This window comes from Leptonychotes weddellii, chromosome 12 (assembly GCF_054177405.1).
Source record: "Leptonychotes weddellii isolate Sample4059 chromosome 12, ASM5417740v2, whole genome shotgun sequence".
NCBI lineage: Eukaryota > Metazoa > Chordata > Mammalia > Carnivora > Phocidae > Leptonychotes > Leptonychotes weddellii.
The window spans coordinates 27,512,407-27,523,003 of record NC_138380.1 but is presented as its reverse complement, the minus strand read 5'-3'; positions in this window follow the sequence as shown (position 1 = coordinate 27,523,003).

Genomic DNA, 10,597 nt, shown 5'->3' with positions numbered 1-10,597 from the left:
TTGATATAAAACTTATTATACGTGAAATGCACATATCTTAAATATTTAAGTTGAAAACCTTGGCAAACATATGCATCCATGTAAGCAGTACCTATATCAAACTTTAGATTATATATGAACAGAGAAAGCACTTTCTTGCCCTCTTGAAGTCATTTTTTACACCCCATAGATAACCACTGAACTGATTTTTATCACCAAAGATTCCTGTACTCAAACCCCACTGAAATGAAAGCATACAGGATGTTACTTTTAATATCTGAAAGTTTTGGCTCAACATTATATATCATGATTCATTCAAATTGTGTAACAGTAGTTTATCGTTGCACACTAAGTATCCTACAGAAGAATGTATCAAATTGTTTATCTGTTCTCCTATGGTGTACTTCAGTGCTTTTCTCAGTTTTCCTGAGGTAAATTCAATTGATCACTACTTTTCTCTTTTTCTTTTAATTTCTGTGCTATTTTTTTAAGGAATTTTGTGTGCATGCTTATGAATAATATCGTTTGTAGTATTGGCTTTCTTCTAATGTCCTTTATATGTTTTGATATTGGGTTATACCGGCCCCATAACATAGTCTAAAATTATGTATTTTCTATATATTTCATGAAAAAATATGCAAGATTGTGTAAGATTGGTATTATTGCTTCTGGTGAAATCATCTGGATCAACTTCTTATGGGAAGTTTAACTATGATAAACTAATTTCTGAACAGATAGAGGGGTATTCAGATCTATTTCTACTTGTATCCATTCTGAGAAGTTGTTTTTCAAAGCATTTTTCCATTTCTTACAATTTATCAAAGATATTGGCATCACCAGGGGTGCCTGACTGCTCACTCAGTAGAGCATGTGACTCTTGATTTTGGGGTTGTGGGTTCAAGCCCCACACTTAGTGTAGAGATTGCTTAAAAATTAATTAATTAATTAATTAATTAAAGATATTGGCATATTGTCATTATATCACCTAATTATCCTTTAAAAAAATTTTTTTTTAAAGATTTTATTTATTTATTTGACAGAGAGAGAGATAGCGAGAGAGGGAACACAAGCAGGGGGAGTGGGAGAGGGAGAAGCAGGCTTCCCACCAAGCAGGGAGCCCGATGTGGGGCTCGATCCCAGAACCCTGGGATCATGACCTGAGCCGAAGACAGACGCTTAACGACTGAGCCACCCAGGCGCCCCCCCTTTTTAAAAAATTTTATTTATTTATGACAGAGAGAGAGAGAGAGAGCGTGCGCGCATGAGTGGGGGAGGGGCAGAGGGAGAGGGTGGGGAAGAAGCAGACTCCCCACTGAGCAGGAAGCCCGCACATGGAGCTTGATCCCAGGACCCTGGGATCATGACCTGAGCTGAGGACGGACACCTAACTGACTGAGCCACCCAGGCTCTCCTCACCTAATTGTCCTTTTATTATCTGTACTTTTCTTTCTTCTTTTCCTAGTTATAGTAATTTGTGTGCTCTCTCTCTCTCTCCTTCTCTCCCTCCCCTACCCCATTTCATCAACAATCATTCTAAAGATTTATACATTTTACTAATCTGCTCAAAGAGCCAATAAATGGAATCTGGCATTGCTACTATTAAATGACTGGACTTGGAATCATTATGGAAAGTGTATGGGCTACTGGTAGCCCAAGAATGTGGTATTGTTTTGATAAACTGCATTCTTTCTCAAAGAAAGAAAAATTACATATGCTGTGGAATGACAGGCCTATTGACAAAGTGAATTTCTTTCTATAATTGCTTCTAGGCCAAAAAAGTAACAGAAATTTTGTCCACTTAGATTGTATTATATTTAGTTTTTATTGAAATCTAATTTAAATACATTATATTAATTTTGGGTGCACAACATAATGATTTGATATAATTATATATTGTAAAATGATCACCATGATAATTGCAGTTATCTGTCACCATTCATAGTTATAGAATTTTCTTTCTAGTGATGAGAACTTTTCAGATTTACTCTAAACAACTTTCAAATATGCAATACAGTATTATTAACTGCAGTCTCCATGCTGTATATTAAATCCCCATGACTTATTTATTTTATAACTGGAAGTTTGTACCTGTTGGCTCTCTTCACCCATTTTACCCATCCCTTGGTCCCCACCTCTGGCAACCAACCACCAGTCTGTTCTCTGTATCTATGAGCTTGGTTGGTTGGTTGGTTGGTTTTTGTTTTGTTTTCTTTGTTTTGTTTTAGATTTCACATATAAGTGAGATTATATGGTATTTGTCTTTCTCTGACTTATTTCACTTAGCATAATGCCCTCAAGATCTAGCTACATTGTTGTAAATAGCAAAATATCATTCCTTTTTATAGCTGAATAATATTCCAATATCAACTACTGTAAATAATGCTGCAGTGAACATGGGGGTGCATATATCTTTTTGAGTTAGCATTTTCACTTTCTTTGCATAAATACCCAGAAGTAGAATTGGTAGATCATACAGTAGTTCTATTTTTAATTTTGGGGAGAACCTGTTTCCCATAGTGACTGCACCAATTTACATTCCCAGCAGTACACAAGATATTCTTTTCTCCACATCTCCACATCTTGCCAATGGTTGCTATTTATTTATTTATTTATTTATTTATTTATTTATTTATTTATTTATTTTTGAGAGAGAGAGAATGTGCGCATGAATGGGGCAGGGGAGGTGCAGAGGGAAAGGGAGAGAGAATCTTAAAAAGGCTCCATGCCCAGTGCAGAGCCCAATGTAGGGCTTGATCTCACAACCGTCGATCATGACCTGAGCTGAAATCAAGCGTCAGACACAACCAGCTGAACCGCCCAGGTGCCCAATAACAAATGGCTGTTATTTCTTATATTTTTGCTAATAGCCATTGTCTTACACTTTTTTATGTAATAAAAAGTGCTTACGTTTTTAAGCTGTATCATGTATAAGTACATCTCTTGTTTTTTTTTAGGATTTCACTCACACATGCAGCAAACCCTTTAAAATCCTTCTGAATCTCATCATCCTTCAAGGTCTGCCCCACAGTAAACAGGTTTTTCTGTGTGTGTTTTTTTTCTTTTTTGTAAACTTTTAAAATATGAAGTGGGGGCACCTGGCTGGCTCAGTCAATAGAGCATGTAGTTCTTGATCTCAGGGTCGTGAGTTCAAGCCCCACACTGGGCACAGAGCCTGTAATTAAATTAAAAAATGAAGTGGATTACATTAAGCCCAATGTGCATTCTCAGTTTTTTTATACTGGCTCACTAATTATAACAGGAGGTTAAAAATACTTAGCTACAGGGCACCTAGGTGGCTCAGTCAGTTAAGCCTCTGCCTTTGGCTTAGATCATGATCTCAGGGTTCTGGGATCGAGCCCTGAGTCAGGCTCTCTGCTTGGTGGGAGTCTGCTTCTCCCTCTCACTCTCCCTCTGTGCTCTTTCTCTCTCTCTCTCATTCAAATAAATATATTTTTTAAAATACTTAGCTACATGGAGATCTGCTCATATCTTCACAAAGCTATGTCTTCCTTTGAGGTGGATACAATATGTTATTTATTTTATTTTATTTTTTTATGGAAGTATAGTTGACACACCATTTGATTACATTATATCCAGGTGTACAACATAGTGATACAATGAGTCTTTATCTTATGCTCTGCTCATAAGCATAGCTACTGTTTGTCACCATCCAATGCTATTCCAATACCATTGATTTATTCCTTATGCTGTACTTTTCATCCCCATGATTTATTCATTCCATAACTGGAAACCTGTATTTCCCACTTCCTTCACCCATTCTGCCTATCCCCCACTTTCCTCCCCTCTGGCAACTACCAATTTCTTCTCTGTATTTATAGATCAGATTCTGCTTTTGTTTGTTTGTTCACTTGCTCTCTTTTTTAGATTCCACATGTAAGTGACATCATATGGTATTTGTCTTTCTCTGTCTGATTTATTTCACTTAGCATAATACCCTCTGGGGCCTATCCATGTTGTTGCAAACAGCAAGATCTCATTCTTATTTAATAACAATACTATAGAGGAAGGTGGCATGACTTGAGAGCAGATTTCTCATTAAAACATTGCATATTTCACATATTTGTTGGAATTAAGTAAGTTTTATTTTTCCAGGAAAGAGGCACGTAAAGCTTGGTAACTTACTTAACAGTCACACTATTTTAATTTTTTTTATGTTTTATTTGTTTCCTAGGAGACAGAAAATATTATTGATTATAAAGTAGATGTCAGGAGACTTTAGTCCTTAAAAATATGACTAAGAGTCTTATGGAGCAAATACATACAACCCCAGAATGTTCAAACCATATTCTGAGCATTGCATGTAACAGACTCATATTGTTGCAAAGTGACTATATTGGATTTTTATCATGTAGAACTACTGGATCATTTTGGCAGATGTGAGTAGTCTCTCATTGTTGGCAATGATGATGGGCCACTACCCAAAGGTCTACCTACCAAATTAAAACAAAAGCATGTCTCATCAGATTGAATTCTAACTTATCTCTAAACATTGGTTATCAAGCAAGCATAAAAACAATTATTCAAAGTGTTCTATAATCTGGACAAAGTTCTGTCTGCCTGTTTTTTTTTTAACTGTTCCGATGACATTTTCCCATGAATAATTTATTTGACATAAACAAGTCCATATGCTGGAGGGAGGTTCAGGTAACCTTATTGGCTTCAGTCAACCAGAATCATAATCCTCCAATTCAAAATGACCCAGAAACTTTAAGAAATAAATCTATTGTGTTATAACTAAGATTATATGCTACATAGTTTTTGGGGTTTTTATACCACTTTTTTTCATAGTAAAGACTATCTTGAAGATGTGTTAGAAAATCCACACCTTTGAACTCCACTTATGTAGAGTATACACATACAAACAAAAATTCTAATTTCCATTATTCTAATCAAAAAGTTGCTGATGTTGATCAGATATAAAAGAAAAATGAAGCACTTTTGGAAACCACTTATGCTGTTTGAGCTTTCTAATTAGAATGCTAAGTACCTCTCAGGTGTAAATTTCTGGTTAAGTGTAAGATTTCTGAGTAATCCTAAAATGCAACTTAAATTAACTAGTGAGTACATATACCACTGCCTACACTGAAATAATTTAAAGTGCATTGCATATCTCAAATAATCTACCACTCAGGGATATAATTTTTGAGTCCATATAGACTTGTTGAAAAAATAAATTTCGTCACAAAACCTATGAAAGAAAGATGCTGGAAGGACATTTAAAAGACTGTATTTGGAATATATCATGAATGAAATGCATGACCTTTACAACTAATTCTTAATGTTCCAAAGAGATCACAGAAACCTAAACCATACTTTAAGCAATATGTTAATTCTTAAAATTCTTGCAGCTTCCACCTATTTTTTTTTTCAGAGATTGTACTACGTAACTTGAAATGTACTGAAAGCAGTAACTCATGAATGAAGGAAACATGACAAGAATGACTAAGTTATCCTTATTACTCAATTCACGGATAGAAGGAAGCAATAGGAAATTTTGTAACTCTTCAAAATTGATATGAAGAAACAGCCACAAGCCATGATTAGACTGAGACTGGTCTGGATTAGGTGACTAGAATCAATCTATATCGAGCGCTGTATTACTCAGCATAAAGAACATGGAAATGTACCACAATCTAGGAGATTTTATATGAGCTTTCATTCATATTAAGAATTTAATGTTAGGTTTTTTTATCCCCACCCCCCAACCTTACTAAACAGAGAAAATAGAGCAATAAAAATCTTCTCAGGGAAATTCATTTAATTTGGCACAAGTTTGCTTGAAGGTGGAAGAAAAAACCATAGAAAATACTATTGATTTAACTTCTTATCCACTTAATTTACCTTATTAAGGTGTAACTTAAATTATTTATGGACTATTTAAACATTAATAAGGATTTTCTTCTTTTCCCTTTCTTCCTGAAAGAAAAGTAATGATATTGGATGCAATAACAAACTGTTAATGAGTTTCAGGGGTGACAAACTAAATGCTAATTATATGCAGAGGTTAATATAAACATCCATACATTTCATAGGTTACAAAAAGCACAGTAGAATGGTTATAAAGTCTTGTTATTTGTTCAATGTGTTCAAAAGGACACAGAGCTATGGAAGATCTTCAGAAACATTTTGTTTTTTAAGAGAGGGAGAGAGTGGGGGGGAAAGGTGGAGGGAGAGAGAGAACTAGAACCTTAAGTAGGCTCCACACCCATCACAGAGCCTGACACAGGGTTCAATCTCATGACCCTGAGATCATGACCTGAGCTGAAATCAAGAGTTGGATATTTAACCAACTGATCCACCCAGGTGCCCCCCCCATACATTTTTTATTACATATTATCTGTGATTTTTATCCGAAGGTGTGCTTTTTTAAAAAAAGATTTTATTTATTTATTCATCAGAGAGAGAGAGAGAGCACCAGAAGGGGGAACGGCAGACAGAGACAGAGGGAGAAGTAGGTTCCCCACCGAGCAAGGAGCCCGATGCTGGACTCGATCCCAGGACTCTGGGATCATGATCTGAGCCAAAAGCAGACACTTAACCGACTGAGCCACCCAGGTGTCCCCAGATACATTTTTTGATACACTTTATCTGTGATTTTTATCCCAAAGTGGGTTTTGAGATTCGAATAGTTTACATTTTTTCTCTATATTCTTTTATTTTAAACAGTCCAATATTTGCCTCAGTTTCTTTAAAGATCTTTAATTGAAAATCAGTTCCTTAAGAATCAAGTAGGGGAGGGCCACCTGGCTGGTTCAGTCAGCAGAGCTTGGGACTGTTGATCTTGGGATTGTGAGTTCATGAGTTCGAGCTCCACATTGGGAGTGGAGTTTACTTAAAAAAAAAAAAAAGAAAAGAAATGAAAAAAATGAATCAAGTAGGAGATGATCCATAAATACCTCAGGAGACAGCAGATTTATAACCTACAATATACTACTTGAGTTGACTAAATCCACAACTTCAACCCTGCCTCTTCATGTGGAGACATAGAAGGTTTAGGGGGGTCTTTATTTCCTGTAGTAAGCAATTAATCAATTACTTAGAAATGATCCAACCGAGAAGTGTCATTTTGATCTATTTATCATAAAACATGACTATAAAAATCAAAGGTAGTTTAGCTCTTCAATGAAGACAAATCCATCTCAGCCTTTCATACTGTTATCAGTTATAAGAAGTTCAGTCTAAAATGTTAAATTCATAGGTCCTACGTGAAGGCCAAGGTAAAATAAAGAACCTAGTCAGAAAACTTGAATGAAAATAATGTTCGGGGCAAAGACCTTTCTTTGCCCTATGGCTTTTCTAGCTGGCTGTAGAATTGAATTGACATGAGGCAGATTAACAGGAGAAAATCCAAAGTAAGAGTACGTAGAGGGAATCCACACAGACAGAATTCCAAAGACAATGAGGGAAAAGGAAGGGGTAGTACCTGAGGACACGAAAGGGAGGAAACTCATTAGCAAGAAGGTGAAAGGAGCTCTTTGGAAAAACAAGATTGTTCTCTTGTGCAGATGAGTTCCTTTGGTAAAAGGGGGCTCAGCTAGTACCTCTCTTCCTGTTGTAGGCTCTCCTTTCCAATGTAAATTTAGGTAGTTATGGGGGAGAAGGAGACTTTCCTGCATCTGCTGGGGTTTATTATTTTAACTCAAAATCTTTATGCCAAAGAGGCACTTTGTCACATCCTGTACCCCTTCAATAAATATATGAAATAATCACGTTCAAATGGTGTGGAAAAGAGGCAACTTGGTTCTTGTCCACCTGGCATTTTTCAGATATTCAGAAAATATCTGCTGCCTTCAGACCATTGAAAATCTGCACTGTATTTTCATAATTTTGAAGGATTTCCCATTTTTATTTGGTACTTTTCCTTTTCCTACTTTTCTCCCATCTTAAAATTAGCCTTTGGAACTTTTGAACATGAACAATAACAGCACAGGGAAATAGGGCCATAGATGAATTTTCCTTTCATTTTTATTTAACCAAAGAAAATTTCAGCTAGCCTAGGAGCATATGGAAATGTAATTAAACTTCAGTCTCCATCTCTCCGATGCTCAAAGCAAATATTAAAAAAAAGAAGAAGAACAAGCAAACAAACAAAAAACACTTATATGATCTGCTTAGGGGCTTTGAGGGTCAGCTGTTACATCCCTAAATTTCAAGTGTTAGATAAATGAATGTCACAAAGGAAAAAAATAAAATATCTTATAAGAATTGATTCTCTGTCATATGTAAACAATCTGGAGCTTATAATATTTTCTGGGACATCAGCAAGATGGTGGAATAGAAAGCCTCAGGCCCTTTCCTCACCTCCCACACCCATGGAGATATTGATCCAACAGCAATACATAGGCCAGTTGTCTTTGTGAAAAATCCATAAAACAATTAAGTGGCTTCTGCACACCAGCTGAGCACAAAAACGTCTATTATGAAGGTGGTAGGAAAAATTGTGGCATCTCTTAGCCATAGTCCCTCCTGCTGGCTAGAGGTTGCATGATACATGGCGAGAAAATTCCCATCTCCCAGCTTCTTTCTGAGAAGGAAGAGAGAAGACTGAAACACAGGTCCCATGTGAAGACAAGGAGAGGGGCTGCATGAGGGACTAGTTTTCGTATTGCCTGAAATAATTCATTGTCAGGAAAGGGTTCCAGACTGAGAGCTTCAAAGGTGAAGATTTGGGTGAGCATGCACTCCGTTGCCTTAGTTTCTTGCTCCAACGCAGTGTAGAACAACTAGGAGAACATTCTTTCAACATTCTAGCCTGAGAGACTGATTTCTGTCTCACTTGTCTCTGAGTGCTGACAGGACACAGCATACTCAAGATGTCTGAGAACCACTAATAACAAGAGTTCTGGGTAGCTTGCTGCACCAGAGGGCCCACAATACCAAGGTTAGAGGCCCATATTGCTCAGTAAGTCCTATTGCAGATGAAGGCAGAGATTGGAATGATGTAGCTGCAAGCGAAGGAAGGACCAAGAATTTATGAGAGCCACCAGATGCAAGGAGAGGCAAAGAAGTATTCTTTGGAGACTTCAGAGGGAATATCGTTCTGCCAATACCTTCATTTGGACTTCCAGCTTTAATAGCTGTGATAGAATAAATTTCTTTTCTTTTAAGCCATCTTGTTTGTGGTCATTTGCTACAGTAGCCCTACAAAACAAATATCCTGAATAAAGTAATGACTATAAAACTGTGTTGATGGCATATTGAAGGAGTATTTTTATACTACTAAAATAAAGTTAGTATTTATCCAAGCTAGGGTTGTTTTAAATTAAGATACTAATTGAAATCACAATGAAATCACTGAAAGATTTAAAAAAATACATAGTTTAAAAAAAAGGAGGGGGAATTAAAATGACCCCTACAAATGCCTATCTAACACAAAAGCAGACACTATTGGAGGAACAGAAGTTAAAAGGTTTTGAGAGATGTAAAAATAAATAGTAAGAAGGCAAAATGTCAGAGACATTTACTTTATCAGGAATTACATTAAATGAAAATGGTTTAAACACTCTAATCAGGAGTCAGAGAATAGCAGAATAGATAAAATAAAATCTATATATCTATATCTATATATAAGAGGGAGAGAAAAGAAAGAGTGAAAATATGGGCCCTAAGGACTGGGCACTGATGAGTCAAGATACTTATGGGTGCTTTTCCTAAATTTCCATAGTGTTTTATTTACCCTCATCATATTATTCATCAGCCATTTTTATAATAGTTTATTTCTTTATCTCTATAATTAATTTTTTAAAGATTCTCTCTTGGGGCATCTTGATCTCAGGGTTGTGAGTTCAAGCCCCATGTTGCACACAGAGATAACTTAAAAAAAAAGTCTGTCTCAGTAGGATGTGCTCACAAAGACATTTTATATATTTGTTCTACAAAATTACTGAACTGCTGGTGCAGAGGCTGCTTAAGACTCTCTCTCCCTCTGCCCCTCCCCATGCTTGCATGCATCCTCTATCAATCTCCAAAATAAATAAATAAATAAATAAATAAATAAATAAATAAATAAATATATTTTTTAAAAATGACTCAACTCCTCTCTCTGCTTATTATTTCTTGTTCCTGAATCTAATCTCAGAGAGGTGCTATAGGTTTTCTGGTTATTATCATGTATTTAAAACTCTTTTTTTCTTTAAATCTTCATTAAAACATGGTATTTTGTGGATAGCTCTTAATGGCAAAAATAATAGAGTTCCTTTATGCCTATCATCCTGCATTCTCAAATGTTAACATCATACATTAGCAGATGTAATCATCAAAATCAGGATATGGATACTGATAAATACTATTAATATATGTTTGGGCTTTAAAAAATCTTTTGCCAAGAAGAGAAGGGAGGAAATAAAGGAAGAAGGAAGCAAAATGGGATGAAGGAAAGCTAAGAAGAAGGAAGAAGGGGGAAGAAGAAGAAGGAAAGGGAAGAGTGCAGAGAAGGAGGAGAGGGGAAGGAGCCGGCCACTGTACTTTATTCTTCTCCAGGGACCAACCCCTTATTTTTTTTTTTTATTTCTTTTTTTTTTTTATTCTTATGTTAATCCCCATACATTACATCATTAGTTCTAGATGAAGTGTTCCATGATTCATTGTTCGGGCACAA